This window comes from Castanea sativa, chromosome 9 (assembly GCF_040712315.1).
Source record: "Castanea sativa cultivar Marrone di Chiusa Pesio chromosome 9, ASM4071231v1".
Taxonomy (NCBI): Eukaryota; Viridiplantae; Streptophyta; class Magnoliopsida; order Fagales; family Fagaceae; genus Castanea; species Castanea sativa.
This window is the reverse complement of record NC_134021.1, coordinates 41,910,199-41,927,891: the sequence shown is the minus strand read 5'-3', so window position 1 is coordinate 41,927,891 and position 17,693 is coordinate 41,910,199. Positions and strand designations below refer to the sequence as shown.

The 17,693-nt window shown below is 34.9% G+C and overlaps 3 pseudogenes; all 3 read left to right on the top strand.

Annotated features, from left to right (window-relative positions):
- The first annotated feature begins 3,166 nt into the window (after positions 1-3,166).
- On the top strand, positions 3,167-9,019 carry LOC142611166 (glucan endo-1,3-beta-glucosidase, basic isoform-like; annotated as a pseudogene).
- LOC142610420 (glucan endo-1,3-beta-glucosidase, basic isoform-like) lies at positions 5,026-6,701 on the top strand (annotated as a pseudogene).
- A 4,748-nt stretch (positions 9,020-13,767) lies between the features above and the next one.
- LOC142609248 (glucan endo-1,3-beta-glucosidase, basic isoform-like) lies at positions 13,768-17,693 on the top strand (annotated as a pseudogene).

Here is a 17,693-nt window from a genome sequence, read left to right as displayed (position 1 = left end):
ATTAAATCTAATTACTATTTGGTTTTCGGCCCATATGACTATAGTGTAAGGACACAATTTGGGCCCTAACCTACAGTTTGAAGGGGATGGACCTTAAAGGCCTTTTTACAATTAAATTTGTAGAGAGTGAGCTTGAAATCTAAGTTCTAGAGATATAGATAACAAAATTGATAGATTACAATTATGTATATCGACGTATACAATGTTTTTTCTCTCCTTTTCTGCCCCCTTTTGCTGAAGGTCCCTTCTTCCTTTTATATCCCATCCTTCTTCTCCTCTTCATCCTCCATGTCAGGGTTAGATTGCGAGTTTAGATACTTGTCCCATCCATCTCCCCTGAAGTCTTTGGAGACAGGAGTTAGGCTAAACTCTAATGCTCAGGTCTCATTTCCCTAGTAATGCGGCCAGAACAACAGTTGCAGAGCATTCAATGCGGGGGCGGTGGTAACAACTTTATTCTAAATATTCCACCGCCCTTCCTCTTATCTTCCGTTTACCATGTTTACCCTTACCTATAGGATTTTCTAGAACATTGCCTGTGAATGTTAACCAGCCCTTTACCTACCTTGGCTTTACATAGTCGAGGACATAATCTTCCTCGGACCATCTTCTTCCTTGTTCACTCCCAAGTGCAGGAGATCGTAGTAATATAATTCTCGGAGTACCAAGGTTGAACCACAAGGAGCAAGGTAAATTCAAAGACAATATAACTAAATGACAATTTGAGTGAAGAAAAAAAAATACTTTTGCTTGGTGATTGTTAACAAGAATAATAATAAAAACTGATTCAAATCAATAATGTAAATACTAGGGCATCGAGGTGTTTCCATATATCGACACGAAATTCTTTGTGATCTAAGAAAATATCTATTTTATAATTGATTGTTCTTATACAATTAAAAACTTATGATTCGGTTGAACTGAGACAATTCAAGAACGCATTATAACCTCAATTAGTAATGCGGTTAGAAAAATTTTTCAGAAAAACCCATTCACTTTAAAATCTGATTTCTATTTGAAACTATTAGAAATTCATCTAAACAATAAGAAAAACATGATTGAACTTATTGAAAGCATGGAAGAACTAATACATTAAAAGAAATCTATTTGAACATTTGAAATATGTCGTTGATAAAATCCTAGAAAGAATCACATTGAATATTCATACCGTATAGAAGAAACATAACCCCTAACCCTAGCAAAGAGTTTAGGCTGCCATTAGAGAAAGGAAAATACAAGTTTTCTTTGTCCAAAATTCATTCTCACAGCCTCCCTTTCGAAACCCTAATGTCTAAGTGTCCAAAGAAAATAAAACTTTTTTCTATTTTAATTCCTGTCTAGGTTTACAGCGGTAACTTGTGAGTTAATTTCGGCCTTCAAAAATTGAGAATTTCGAAAAATATAAAACTGGAAAGTTGTAAATAATTAAGTCACAATTCCAATCCATCTGAACTTGTGTCAATTGGATTTTTTATGAGAGAGATACGCCCAAAATGCTGATCAATGCTCAAATCAGATTTTTCCTTTTCAGATTCTGCCTCTTTGGTTTCTTTTCTTATTTGAAGCTTTCAATCAGAGTAGATGATCCAAGTACTCCAATTGCACCTCCTTAGACATTTAAGCATGGTCCTTTAGCTCCACTTTAATTCTAGTTTGGCCTCCATTCTCTCACAAATACCTGTAAACTTATCTTTCTCACATAATTTCCTGAAAGTAGAAAATTACACACAATGAATGACATCTTATTCAAGAAATTATGTAAAGATAAATAATAGGGATTAATGCAAATCATGACTTACTTATACAAATTAAGCATAGTAATAAGGAGATAACGTCCACATAAATATACAATGAGTATACATTTTATGGCGTTATCACTTCTTGGGCATACTTGTTAAGGCATTACCATTTTACTATTTAGTATTGCTTTATGAGTTGGCATTCATACATTCTCGGACCATTTAGTGTCCTCGGATTGGGCCTTTAGCCCAAAGAATACTCTTGGGCCACCCCACACATATTACTGGGCCCAATGACCCTACAGTGGACCTGGTGGAAATTAGCATCCACTCTTTTTGCTTTCCCACTTATTTTCTACTCATTTAAACAATAGAAAAACTTTTAATCTTGACGCGATTCTTATTCGTTCTCTCTCTCTCTTTTATTTCCTACCAAATAAAGCGTAATACAAAATATATAAAATTTGCTAAAAATGTGTTACTATATATCCTTTTGTTAAATTGAGGGGTGGAGACCCTAGATCCTAAATGTTGCTATTGAGAATGTCGGAGGTGTGCCAATTGCCGAATGGTCTTTGATATGAAAAATTATTCACTTCCATGGGAGTACTCCCTTGATAAAAAGGAGTCCTTGTAGAAGCAACGTTCTTTTACATCTAATAGCACTACAAGTGATCCAACTTTTGTACATGATACAAATAAAATTGGAAAATGATTGATTGTAGAAATGAAAGACACAGTCCATCCATTAAATGTTGCAAGGATGTAAAAACATAGGAACAAGATCATCTCTATTTAGTGGGTTCCAAGCAATTAACCGGTAAAATCTCTGATGGTTGTATAAGAGACCTAGGGTTCAATCCCTGCCTACACCAAAAACTGATTGGTGTCTTGGTCTGATGATAAAAAGCGATCATTAAGAGCGGATGTCATAGGTTGAAACTCTCTAAAAAACAAAATCATCTTTATTTAACGGTGTACAATTTTCATACCATAAGACTAGATATACTTTTAGATTTATAATATTTAATTTGAACCATAAATTAAATGAATCCATTTCAAATACCATCCAATTGGAAAGCTCTATGCGTCCTTCACATAAACATGTAAATTTCCGTAGGAAGGCAACCAATAAGACTGGTTGTCTCAAATAAAACCAAACACAGTGGGTCATTGAAAAATTGAAGACAATTCCAAGGCATGGGGAGAAATTTCCACAAATTAATGACCAGTTAGATGTGACTTGAATGATGCAAGTTGGTTCGTGTACAACTTGGTTCACGTAGAGTGCCCGACCAACAAAAATGTAGAATGTGGATATCCTTATAGTCACTCAAAAAAATATATAGTACAAGCATCCATCTATATCTCTCACTCTATAAAAGGGCAGCTGAACAATGGTATAAGGCATAGTTGGCTATCTTATTCCTTCCATATATAGTTTTCTCAATGGCTAAATCCGGTCATGCTGATAAAAGCCCTTCCATGATTTTTACAATAAAGCTGGTGCTTGGGCTGCTAATGGCTACCCTAGGCACAACAGGTCTCTCTCTCTCTCTCTCTCTCTCTCTCTCTCTCTCTCATATTGATACATGATTTTAAAGCCTTTTACAGCCCAAATCAAATGCTTTTGTGTCTTAATTAACCCAAGGTTGAGGAGCTGTGATATTGTCACACACCCACAGTGTACTGCCTGGCCTCTTGCACCCACATGTGGGTTCTATGTTGTTGTGAGAGGATGTACAATTATTAAGGCACCATATAGTACTATCCCTGGAACTATAAGAGTAGAAAGTAGAAACCACCAATGTTGACGGGCTCCTAAATCAATTATTGTTGCCCTCTAGGCAATAGATTTTCCTTTGAGCTAAGCTTGATTGAACCAACCTTAGTCCAATCTCCACAAATCGGTCTTGGTGGTCATGCCATTTTTAGAATTGAAGCACGTTCACGTTGCATGCTCACCAAAAGTAGCCTGGAATGTAATAATAGCATTTAATTAAGCGTCACTTAACTCAATAGGTGTCTTTAGAGTGGGCACCTAATAAAAGGAAGCCACCAAATTACTTCTCTTTAATGAGCCACAACTAGCCTTCTAAATTAAGAACTACCCCATTAGTTGTATTTAGCTCTGGGTGTGTGTGCGTGTGGGGGACCTTTCTTCATTTGTTTTGTTTGGTTTTGGCTCTCTCTCTCTCTCAAAATAATGGGTTGAGAAAGAAGGGAGAGGGGAGTCCAATAAAATCATGTGTAGAACTAGGACATTTTACTAAGTGATATAGGACAACATATGGGGTTTAATGTTTATCATTTGTTAGTTTTTTAATTTTTATATAATTATCGCTATCTTAGTACCCAGGATTTTAGTTTCTTGATTCTAGGTTTAAGGGTCTGCTAGTCAAAATATAATCATATTACTAGAAAAATAAGTTTTCATAAGCCTTTAAATAGGCGTATAATATATAAACAAAAATTCAGGTCAGAATTCCATGAATAAGAATTTTTCAAAAATATTTTTCTCCTTTCTTTCCGTTGAATTCTAGTTATTACTTATTCCTTGTGGATTCAACTGGGAAGTTAGAAGACAAAATAGCCAATTCATGGTGGTGGCAAGTGGCAACAATTAGCTGAACAAATGAAAATTTTCATGATTACTTAATCATATAGTATATATCTTGCAGAAAATGCTACACTAGTCCATATTTTATTACAATAAGTTTACATATTAATGTGATAGGTAGATTTTAACAACTTAATGAAAGAATATTTGAATTATTATTTTTTATAATTGGTATTGCGTCAGTTAGTAAATCTTATGTATAATATCTCTAACATCACTATTATTATCCAATGAATCTTTTACTTTTAATATATTATTATACTATGCCAGCCTACAAACCCAATGAATCTTCCACTTTCAATATATTTATAACATTCCTGCCCTGAGTCTCTAAATGAGATAAATTGCATAAGCATATAAATAAACATTCTCACAACGCAATGTAGAGAAGCCTAAATTTTCTTGAGGAAGGGCAAAGTCCAACAAAATAACAACCAGTTAGACAAGCTCTAAGTGATACGCTTGGTTGCTGTAGATAATTTTGTATAACTTAATTTACATGGAGTGCTTGTAGTGTCATGACTACTAAGCAATCGATTTCCATGGAGTGTTTCACTAGCTATAGTCAATCAAAAATCTTGATCTCAAGCACAAGCATCTCTCTCTATAAAAAGAGTATTTGGCGGCATAGTTGCTTTTCATTCCAAGTTATTAGTCTTCTCTTCCATGTTTTTTTTAATGGCTAAGTTTAATTCAACTAGAAATAGTCCTTCAGCAATGTCCTTAATGCTACTGTTTGTGATGCTGATGGCTAGCATAGACATAACAACTCTCTCTCTCTCTCTCTCTCTCTCTCTCTCTCTCTCTCTCTCTCTCTCTCATGTTATACATTATGCTCCAAAATCAAAACTAATCAAATAAAACCTCTATATGATCAATTTATAAGTTCATATAAATAGTACATATTCCATATATCCTGAGAAGGATTTTGATTCTTCACATTCAACCGTGTTTACACTCTTTTACATCATGCTTATATTCTTGCACGCCATATGTAAAACTACTAGTTACCACCGCACTTGTTGGGCGAACCAGCACCTCTCAAAGCCCTAGGGCCAATTTGAATGGAGTAGGAGGGCTTGGGTTTGAGCTTGGGGCAGCAAGAGAAAAGTTATCTTAGGAGCTTGAATACTTTTTTTGGGATGGCCTTAGGCCTTACACCTATAAGACCTTTATTTACACTCCGTGGATAAATCATGCATGCACAACCTCAAATCAATCATTTGTCAATTACCCTTCCATCCATATATATCGCATTTTCTTTATATAAATAAACTTAAAATTTCAAAACTATATGAATATCCAGGGAGTTCTTGAATGTAGATTTATTAAATATTTGGCAAGCATATATGGTTAGTACATAATTTGACATGTTGTTCTATCTAAATCAGCTGCCAAGATAGGTGTTTGCTACGGAACGGTTGGCAACAACTTACCATCTGCAAGAGAAGTTATAGATATGTACAAACAATACAACATAGGAAGGATGCGACTCTATAACCAAAACCAAGATGCTCTTCAGGCCCTTAGAGGCACCAAAATTGAGCTAATGCTTGGTGTCCCTGATGAAGAGCTTCAAAGCATTGCTTCAAGTCAAGATTAAACAAACACATGGATCCAAAACAATGTGCAAAACTATGGAGATGTCACATTCAAATACATTGCAGTTGACAATGAAATAAAGCCTGGCGGTCCATATGCACAATTTCTTTTCCCTGTTATGCAAAACATTCGAACTACAATATATAATGCTGGCCTTGGATATAAGAATATTAAAGTCTCCACTCCCATTTATCAACCTGCCCTTGCACAGTCCTACCCTCCATCAATAGGCTCCTTTACGTCTGAATACCGGATCACTTCTTGGTCCTATCATCGGCTTCTTAGTGAAGTATAAGTACCCATTACTCGTTAACATGTATTCATACTTTAGTTACATTGGGGACACTCAAAACATTCGTCTTGAGTATGCTCTTTTTACTTCTCCATCAGTCGTAGTGCAAGATGGCGAACATGGATACCAAAATATTTTTGATGCCATTTTGGATGCCTTTTACTCAGCATTAGAGAAGGCCAATGGAGGGTCTTTGAAGATCGTTGTGTCTGAGACTGGTTGGCCCACTGAAGGAGGACATGCAACAAGTTCTGAATATGCAAAGAGTTACAACTCAAATTTGATTAGGCATGTGAAGACAAGGACTCCAAAGAGGCCTAACAAGCCTATAAAAACTTACATTTTCGCCATGTTTAATGAGAATCAGAAGACTCCTCCTGGTATTGAGAACAATTGGGGGCTCTTTTATCCAAACAAACAGCCTAAATACCAAATTGAGTTTAACTAGAATGAGCAAGTCTAGCTAGTGCACTTATAATAAGGCAAGCTTTTATGTGTATTATCACTATAAATAAGACTTGTAGTTCCTTTGCATGGCAGGGAACCAAGTTTGTTGTATTTGTATCTATCCAAGATGTGAAAATAGTCTTAATAAAGTGTTGTTCTTGTCACAATATGATCATCACTTTTGCATGTTTGCATATTTGGTACAATACCACATTCATTTTGTATTCAAAATTATTAATGAATCGGGAGTTCTGACACCATCATAGTTTTACATATTAGGACCGAGGCCTTTGTTTCTTAATCTCTGTTTGAAAAATTCTATGGCGTCATGCATAGTCTATCAAGTCAAATCCTTTACAGAAAAATTTTAAATGGCCATAGGGAATCAGGGTGCTTTTATTCCATGGTAGAAAATCATGTTTGAGAGAAATTTCCTTTGATTTGTTCATTAGAACACATTTCTTTAAAATGATGGATAAGTGGAGACTTAAAGACATTTCAAAATAGGTTCTTCCAAACAAGCTACTATTCATTCCAAGTGTATACCAAGGAACTCTTTGCTAAGCTTAGAATTAAAAGAACACCACCAAAAATATACCAATAACAAGGGTGGAAAAAGGTATTTCTCAACTTATGTACCTAAAAGATTAAATGGCTTCAACTAGAAAAGAGATGCGGCAAATTCTGAAAGCCTGTCACAATTTGTATTTCAATAAGAGATTTTGAAGGGTTGACAAAAGCATATATGATTACAACAATGAATTTTCTCAAAAACTTGATGTGCATGGTGTGGAAGCTACAAAAAACAAAATGCATCTATTTCAAGAAAAATAACCTCGAATCTCAAAAGGATCTTTGAATCCACAAGGAGAAAGAGTATGGATCTTGCAAAAAATGTGTCTATTTCAAGAAAATGCTACGCTAGCCAATTCATGGTGGTGGCAAGTGGCAACAATTAGTTGAACAAATGAAAATTTTCATGATTACTTAATCATATAGTATATATCTTGTAGAAAATGCTACGCTAGTCCATATTTTATTACAATAAGTTTACATATTAATGTGATTGGTGGATTTTAACAACTTAATGAAAGAATATTTGAATTATTATTTTTTATAATTGGTAACGCGTCAGTTAGTAAGTCTTATGTATAATATCTCTAACATCACTATTATTATCCAATGAATCTTTCACTTTTAATATATTATTATATTATGTCAGCCTACAAACCCAATGAATCTTCCACTTTCAATATATTTATAACATTCCTTCCCTGAGTCCCTGAATGAGATAAATTGCATAAGCATATGTATGCATGTAAAACCATTGACTTATTGTCTAATCTAATGCAGGTGCCCAAGTTGGTGTTTGTTATGGAATGCTTGGTAACAACCTACCACCACCAATAGAAGTTGTAGCACTCTATAGACAAAACAACATCCAAAGAATGAGGCTCTATGATCCAAACCAAGATGCTCTCTGAGCCCTTGGAGGCTCCGATATTGAGCTCATGCTAGGCCTTCCAAATGACAAGCTTCAAGAGATTGCTTCAAGCCAAAACAATGCAAATGCTTGGGTCCAAAACAATGTGAAAAACTTTGGAAATGTCAGATTCAAATACATTGCAGTTGGAAATGAAGTAAAGCCTTTGGATTCATTTGCACAATTCCTTGCCCCACCATGCAAAACATTCAAAATGCAATTTCTGGGGCTAGACTAAACCAAATCCAAGTTTCCACTGCCATTGACACTGGAGTCCTTTCATGATCAGATTCTTTCCCTCCATCTAAAGGCTCTTCAGAGCCGATTATAGGCCAATTCTTGATCCTTTCATTCACTTCTTAGTGAACAATGGGTCCCCATTACTTGTTAACTTGTACCCATATTTTAGTTACACTGGTAACACCAAAGACATTCGTCTTGACTATGCTTTTTCACAGCTCCTTCACCTGTTGTGAATGATCCCCCACTAAGTTATCGTAACATTTTCGATGCCATTCTTGACACTATTTACATGGCTTTAGAGAAGGCCAGCGGGGGATCATTGGTGATTGTTATATCAGAGAGTGGTTGGCCTTCAGATGATGGAGTAGCAACATCACTTGATAATAAAAGAACTTACATTACCAATTTGGTTCAACATGTGAAGGGAGGGACACCAAAGCAGCCTGGAAGGCCTATTGAAACTTATGTGTTTGCCATGTTTGATGAGAACAACAAGACTCCAGATTTTGAGAAACACTGGGGGCTCTTTTCTCCAAACAAATAGCCTAAGTTCCAAGTCAATTTCAGTTAAGAAGAGGGCTTTATTAAGTGCATCAAGGAATAAGAGCAACTTATTATGGTGGATAACAATTATTATTATAATAAGTAAGAGTTTTTGCTAACTCACAATAAATAAGAAGTAATCACCTCGCAGGCAATAAATAAAAGAGTGCAATATCTCTGATGTAATATTATTAAGAATCATTTATCTCTAATGTAATGTTTAGGCATGTTTCATTGATGTATTGAATATCTACAAAATATTATTTCAGAGCTTGTTGGATTGACTAGTGTTTTTTTTTTTTTTGGTTGGGGCTAGAGTTATAAGTATTTTTCATAACATAAGATGAACTATTTGTGTACGTTAGTTATTATCATAGCATATGCAAATTGAAAATCTCAAAATCAAAATGTTTGTGATACGTGAATTTCAACAATTAGCTTAATTAGTAAAATTTCTTATTATTATATAAAGGGTCTAGAATTCTACCTTTGCTAAAAAGAAACTTGTTCGCTTCTTGACTTGATGAGAATGAACAATCACTAGAGAGTAAGAGCATTCGCTTCAATAGATGTAAAAGTTTGCAAAATGCAAAAACTAACCAAATTTACACATTTTGTCCAAAAAATCTTCCACATCAGTCCTTTTAAAATTGTGTATATTTACACATTTGCTACAGTAACCGTGCATATATACACGGTTACTGTAGATGTGTATCCTATTATTTTATTAATTTCACGTTTGGCTCCTTTTTTTTTTTTTTTCTCTCTTCTCCATCTGCAAAACCAACTCAGAGTCATCATCTTCTTCTTCCTTTGATACACACAAACACAAACACACCCACATAGACGCACAGAACCTGCAAAAGCACCACCACCAAAACGCAGATCCCACCATCCACCCGACACTGTCCAACCATCACCACCCAACCACCACCACCATCACCCGTTAAAACAACCACCACCACCACCAAAACCCTTTAAAATAACAGAAACCTAAAATACAACGAAAATTAAACTTGATCTACCCAAAATCCACAAAAAACCCAAAAAATCAACTTAAAATCAAACCATCAGCTGAAAACCCATAACCCAAACCCAAAATTAGAATCAAAATACAAACTCAATGGTGGTAGAACACTTGAAAACAAATGAGCGAGGTTCAACCATGCAAGCTTCGACAGAGAGGGATTTCTTTAGATCTTTGAGATTGGTGCTTGTGGTGGAGATTGGTTCTTGTGGTGGAGAGTTGATCGGACCATGAGACAAAGAAGAAAAAAGAAAAGGAAGAAAAAGAAGAAGAAGATGGTTGTGCTTGACTTGTGGTGGAAAGGTAATCTGACCGTGAGAGTGAAAAAATGAGATCAAATGAAATGGGATAAGGACAAAAGAAAAAGATAAGGAAAGTAGAAAAGGATAAGATAATAATAAAAATATTATTATTTAAATAGAATAGATTGTAAAATAGATGAACTGATATGAGTGTTTTGGAAAAGTGGTAGTGTAAAATAGAAAAAAGTAAGTTCTTAATGTAAAATAGATGAAAAAATTTGGCAGACTGATGCGGTTGCTCTAAATGATATAAATTTAAAATCCTATCACACTAGAACTAATATTAGAGCTTCTGTTACCCATAATGACCTCGTAGAAAGGCAACCGGTTATGATGAAATAGGTCATTTCAATATGTAATCATTCTCAAATCGCAAGGTTGAGAAGCCTAACATTTTCTAGAGGAAAGACAAAGTCCAAAATAACAACCAGTTAGACGAGCTTTAAGTGATACACTTGGTTTCCGATGATAGTTTTGTGTTAATTTTCATGGAGTGCTTGACGGGTTAAATTGTGGTGGCATATAACTATTAAACAACCCATTTCCATGGAGTGCTTGACTAGCTATAGTCACTCAAAAATCTCAATCTCAAGCACAAGCATCCCTCTCTATAAAAATGGTGTTGGAAGCATAATTGCTTTCAATCCAAGCTCTTAGTCTACGTTTCTCTTCTATGTTTTTGTCAATGGATAAGTATTATTCAACTGGGAACAGCCCTTTAGCAATGTCCTTAATGCTAATGTTTGTGATGCGGATGGCTAGCCTAGACATAATGGGTCCCTCTTTCTCTCTCCCTCTCTCTCACTCCTTTTGCACAATATACATTAGGCTCCCAAATCAAAACTAGTCAAAGTAAATAATCCTTCTGGAAGCACACCATTTGCCACAACTTGATGTTTGGTCGACTATGAGTGGTAATAAATCCACCACCTTTTCTCCACCACTATAGTCAACCACACGAGTTATGGCAAAAGTTGTCCCTAGACCTTTTTACAAAGTAAAACCTCTATAAGATCACTTTATAAATTCTCATAAACCATATATATTCCATGTATTGCTTGAACAATTTCGATAAGTGAAAATCACAAAAAATTTCACAATAGCTTAGGTGACAGGTAATGATTAATATACAATGAAGTAATTCCAATTATGTTTCTATATGAAATTATACTAATCATAACCTGTCACCTCAAAAGTTAAAAAAAAAAATTGTGAAATTATTTGTGTAAGCAACATTATTGGAACATTTAACATGTATGACATGAGAGATAATCTTAGAAAACCAAAAAATTGGTAACATGGACTCTTTATTCTTGTGTATTGTATGCCAAATGTTACCTTAGTAAAAAATTATTTAATATCCAATTCTAGTCATGTTTTTAGTTTATTTATAAAGCATAATATATAAAACCATGATTTGAATATTTTATAAACTTATAGAGAAAATAATTTTTAATCATCTTGATATTTGTTTAGCATGATAATGACAGATACGTGGGTAATATATATTAAATGTCTCTCCAATTATAAATTTGGTAAAAATGATCTCATAAAAAGCTATAGGGTAGTATGATACTTTTACACTGTTTGACACGAATAAAGATAGAGGGAGAGAGGAAAGTGGGCAAATATACTAAAATTTATTGTATTCTAGTCATCTTCCATTTTCCTCTCTTCTACTCTCCCTTCATCTCCCACAATCCAAACATAGGGTTAAAGTCTAACTATACATGTAAATTTAACCATTAGTGTATATATGACTATTAACTTGTAAAAGGCTATGGGTCATAGGCCCACCTTATTTTACTTGTATAGCACGCATCTTGTACTGCATACTTTACCTCTTATATAAAAGAACTCATATATATTTTATTACTTGTGAAATACAATACAATTCATTCAGTATTTCTAACATGGTATTAGAGTCACTGTTCTGACATTTTCTTAACAGTCTTGTCTCTCTTTGGTGTTACTCCAAACTCACAGTCGCTTCCGCCATCACAGCCACCACTGCAGCCATTTGCCGTTGAATCTCCAACGTCTCTCATTCATAGTCTCTAGTTTTGTACCATTTGCCCCGATCTTCTCAATTTTGGAAGTCTTGCAACCATCAAAGCCTTCACGCACCCTCACATGTCGCCCAGGCTGACGTCACCCGTGACATTATCAGGGCCATGTTAGCCCTAACTTACGTCAGCATCCAATCACTTGCTTACATTAGCCGCTTACATCATCTTGCTGACGTCATCTCGACTGACTTCTATTGACCGCCTCTAGTTAACTTTGACCGTTGACTTTTTGCATGGTTGATCGTTGACTTTAATGCCAGAGTTGACGATTATTAACACATGAACTAACAGGAACTGACATCTAACCTAAAAATATCGAGTAATTAAAACAACATATTTTTTTTATCATGCTCAGAGGAAAGCGATTAATGCACAGGTAAGAAAGAGTGAGTTAATTTAAGTTGAGAGAACAAAAAATGGTAGATGAGAACGAAAAATAATATTAGTAGTAGTTGTATTAGTAGTAAAAAAAGACGTGTCAATTAAGGAAGTTACAATGATTATGACTTTGAATAGCATAGAATGGAGGAAAAGAATACATATAGCCAACCCTAATTAATTTGTTGTAGATCTATAGCCCACCCCAAAAGATTTGGGACTAAGGCTTTGTTGTTGTTGTTCACCTAAATAAATAAATAAAAATGGTGGCTTCCCTCTTCCTATTGATCTTTCTAGAGAAAGTTAGTATTAATAATAACTGGCTTTATTGGGTACTTTGGCATTAAATTGTATTTATGTGTCTGTATAGACTTTCTATTATACCAAATAATGACAAAGGCATCCCCCATTCCCCCTTCACTCTCTTTCCATGACATAAATGTATAAAAATTATATTTTTGTGTTAAAATGTGCATATCAAAACATATAATTGTAAATATTTAGTGTTTTTTTTTGTGTTTTTTTGGTGGGAGGGCAGAACAAAACGAGTCCAAATCTTCTGTCCCACTTTTCCTGCTCCACTCTATACTCCACCAATAAAAACTTGCCACGTGTTCACCTAATTAATTAAATACTACTATTAATTAATAACTGTAGCATTAATAAGTCAATAATGATAGTATTTAATTAATTAGATGAACACGTGGCAAGTTTTATTGGTGGAGTATAGAGTAGAGCAGGAAAAGTGGGACAGAAGATTTGGACTCGAACAAAACTGCACCGCCATATTGAATGTATTTGTGTGTGAATTTTTTTTTTTTTTGGCATATAAGTATATTACATGAACCTTTTCAAACAAAACTGATATATTGCAGCTGCCCACCATGCACCCATCTAAATAGATGCCAGTAAAGGCCTTGAAAGAATATAAAATAAGATACACATTCCCATATAAATTGCAAGTACTTAACTCCCTCCTCATAAGTAAGTCCATGCCTCGAGAGTGCTTATCTTAAACCTTAATGGGTGGAAACCTTGGAATCCTATCTGGGCTTATCAACGAGATCACACCCCCATGGTTGGTCCTCTTAATTGGGGCAATCTTGAACTTATTTGGGTACCTCATGATATGGCTTAGTGTCACAGGTCATATTGCTCATTAGAAAAATCAATTACTCATTATGCCAATCTCAAACTCTTATTGTTTTACTTAATCCCAAATAATGACCCAAGCACTTAGAAAAATCAATTACTCATTATGCGAATCTCAAACTCTTATTGTTTTTCTTAATCAGGTTGAAGACGATATATTTGGTCATTTTTAACCTCTTTATTTATGTTATTTTTTTTATCAGTTGTAGTGAGGATGAAATCCGTCTACCTTCTCGTATTACCTTTTATTTCCAGGCTCGATCAAGTCCAAAATCAGGGCAAGGTTTTGGACTTGCGGATGAGGTCACCTGTGGCGTAAATGCCTTGAAATTCTATGCAGCTGTAGGAATGAAGATGATAAGGACAGGATTACTCAAGGCTGAGGAAAAGGTTTATCTTTTGTGACTTTTGATAATAAGAAGCATTAATGAGCAATAGTGGCTTCCCTCTTCCTATTGATCTTTCTAGAGAAAGTTAGTATTAATAATAACTGGCTTTATTGGCTACTTTGGCATTAAATTGTATTTGTGTCTGTATAGACTTTCTATTATACCAAATAATGACAAAGGCATCTCCCCTCTCTCTCTTTTGAGTTGTGGATCTGTGTAACAGGTCTCTCTCAATTTGCACCATATGTGTGTCCTAAAATCTCTCTTAACCCCATCTTAGCATTTGTGGGATCATGATCCTTTTTCTAGGCCCTCAGATTAGGATCGTTAAAAGTCTCTTACGTAACTCTACTACGATGTTCCTAAATATCTAATGAATTCATTTTGAAATGAATGGATTAGATTTCGCTATGTCATTTTAGGAACTTTGTGGTAGAGTTACTCTAAAAACTCTAGAGGATCTTATTCCATACATTCATAGTTTTTTATTCCTAATCAATAATATATATATGCAAAGACCTCATATGAAAGTGCATGAAGTCTTGCCAAGTGGTGCTCTAATTTTGTATTTAACATTTTTTTTACCTCTTTCATTAAGTTTTTTTTACTATTACCCAAAAGTTAACATTAACTAATTTTACTGTTATCTCATTAATATGTCATTAATTGCCTAAGCTTACACCACACATTTCTCTATTCTTCATGTCTTTTAGCATATCTACTGTTTTAGTTTTTTTTTTTAAAAGCAAATAATAATAATAATAATAATAATAATAATAATAATAATAATAATAATAATAATAAGTAAGGACTAATAGTAATAATTAACTGGATAAGGCCTTGGAGAGAGATAGAGAGACACAAAAATGTGTGGGTTGTTAAATGAAACGCACTATTTCACTATATATAACCAAAATAAAAGACTTGAGACTAACAAAACATTTGAAACAGAGAGAAAAAGGATTCTGAAGGATCATCACCTCCGTTATACTAGCCTCCCACCACCATCAAGACACCAAAACCCCTACGAGTAATTTTTTTTTTTAATTAGGGCCTTAAATATAATTTAGGTTTAGATAATTTGATTGGATAGTTTTTGCTTTGGGTATATAAGTAGAGAGAAAATTTGGTGCGGAATGTAAAGTCATATTATACCATGATTAATTTTAAATTATCTATAAGACACATGCATGCACACTTGCCCACACCATGTCTTAATGTCGCACTATCGATAAGTGGAAGACGGTCAGAGAGTTGGACGTACTTTAATGAGAACACAACACAAATTAGTTGATTTTCATAGTTCCGTTACTTTTTTGCATTTATTTTTTGTTTTATGATTTAAAAAAATAATAATAATCTTACCTTAAGAAGGCTACAAATATACAGTGAAGCTACTAAACTAATTTTTAATATCTCAAAATGTATATATTTCTTTACTTTGATTTAGTTTACTTTTTCTTTATAATATATATACAATATTATCTAAAACCGTCTTACATAAAATATTACAAAACTATCCATGCATCGCACGGGGTAACTTAGTAGTTTAATTAATACAACATCCTCAAAAATAGGGATGGCCATGGGTAGGGTATGGATCAGGTATACCCATACCCTATCCAATAGTCTGCCCATGGATACCCGAATATCAATACCCATTAGTATCCATATCCGAATCTTACCCGAATATATTATCCATGGATATCCATACCCTTCCAGAAACCCAAAGCCCATTTATTTTTTTTTTAATTCAAAACATTTTAACGTAAAAGTAAAAACTAACCAATCTTAAAAAAGAAAAAACTAATCAATAAAAAAAAATTTTACAAAATTATATGTTAGTTTGTATCCCAAAGACATCTCCATTCTTGTTGTGTGTATAAAAAAATTAAAAATTAAAAAAAAATCCAAGGAAAAATTGTTTTTATATTGAATCTTGGTGATTTTAAAGAAATAAACAATAAAAAATTCTTTCCTGTGGTGAGTGAGGGACAAGTAAAGAGCTTAAGTTAGAGCGGTGTCCCAGGTATTGAAGAAAAAGAAGAGGAGAGCGAGTGTTGAGAAGTGTATAAGAAACGACTCCGGTTAAAAGAAAAAGCTTGGCTCCGGGTTAGGAGAAAGGGAATTCCACAGCACGTCGTCATTTTATTGGTAGCAAGTGAGTTTCTATCTCTCTCTTAATCTTTCACATTCTGTTATACTCACTCATTCATGAATGTATCAAAATCTCGTACTCTCTCTGCTCCGCCAAAGCTAATCTTATTGCCAGAGAGAGAGAGTGTGAGTGACGGTGAGAGAGGTTTAGGTTTTTTTTTAGTACAGGTCGGGTTTGGATAATATCCATACCCTACCCAAACAATTCGGGTAATATCCATACCCTACCCGGTTAAGCTCTATCCATGAAGAACCAGGTATTACCCGGAATATTTGGATCGGGTAAGGTTGGATATCCATTACCCAATGGGTATGGTCATCCCTACTCAAAAATATTCGTTCAGAAAGAACATGTGTACAATTACTGACTTCTTGTATGATGTACTGTAGGTGCCCAAATAGGTGTTTGTTATGGAATGCTTGGCAACCTACCACCACAACGAGAAGTGGTAGCGCTTTACAACCAATATAATATCCAAAGAAGGAGACTCTATGATCCAAACCAAGCTGCTCTACAAGCCCTCATAGGCGCCAATATTGAGCTCATCCTTGGTGTCCCCAATGGTCAGCTTGGAAACATTGCTTCCAACCAAGCCAATGCAAACACATGGATCCAAAACCATGTGAAAAAGTATGGCAATGTCAAATTCAAAAACATTGCAGTTGGAAATGAAGTAGACCCCTTAGGTCCAAATGCAAGGTTTGTTGTCCCTGCCTTGAGAAACATACAAAATGCAATTTCCACTGCTGGCCTTGGCAACCAAATCAAAGTTTCCACTGCCGTTGACACCGGAATCCTAATAGTATCCTACCCTCCATCAAATGGCTCCCTTAAGCCCGAATTTTGACCATTTCTTGATCCTATCATCAGCTTCTTAGTGAACAACAAGTCCCCATTACTTGTTAACTTGTACCCTTGTATTAGTTACAAGGATAACCTCAATAGCATCCGCCTTGACTATGATCTTTTCACTGCTCCTTCAACTGTAGTGAGTGATCCTCCAGTCAGTTATCGCAACCTTTTCAATGCCATTCTCGATGCTGTTTACACGGCTTTAGAGAGGGCCGGTGGGGGGTCTTTGGTGATTGTTATATCGGAGACTGGTTGGCCTTCAGCTGGAGGGACGACGACAACACTTGATAATGAAAGAACTTACATCAACAATTTGATTCAACATGTGAAGGGAGGAACTCCAAAGAAGATCATCATCGATGCTATCACGATGAAAGAAGATCATCATCGATCATGA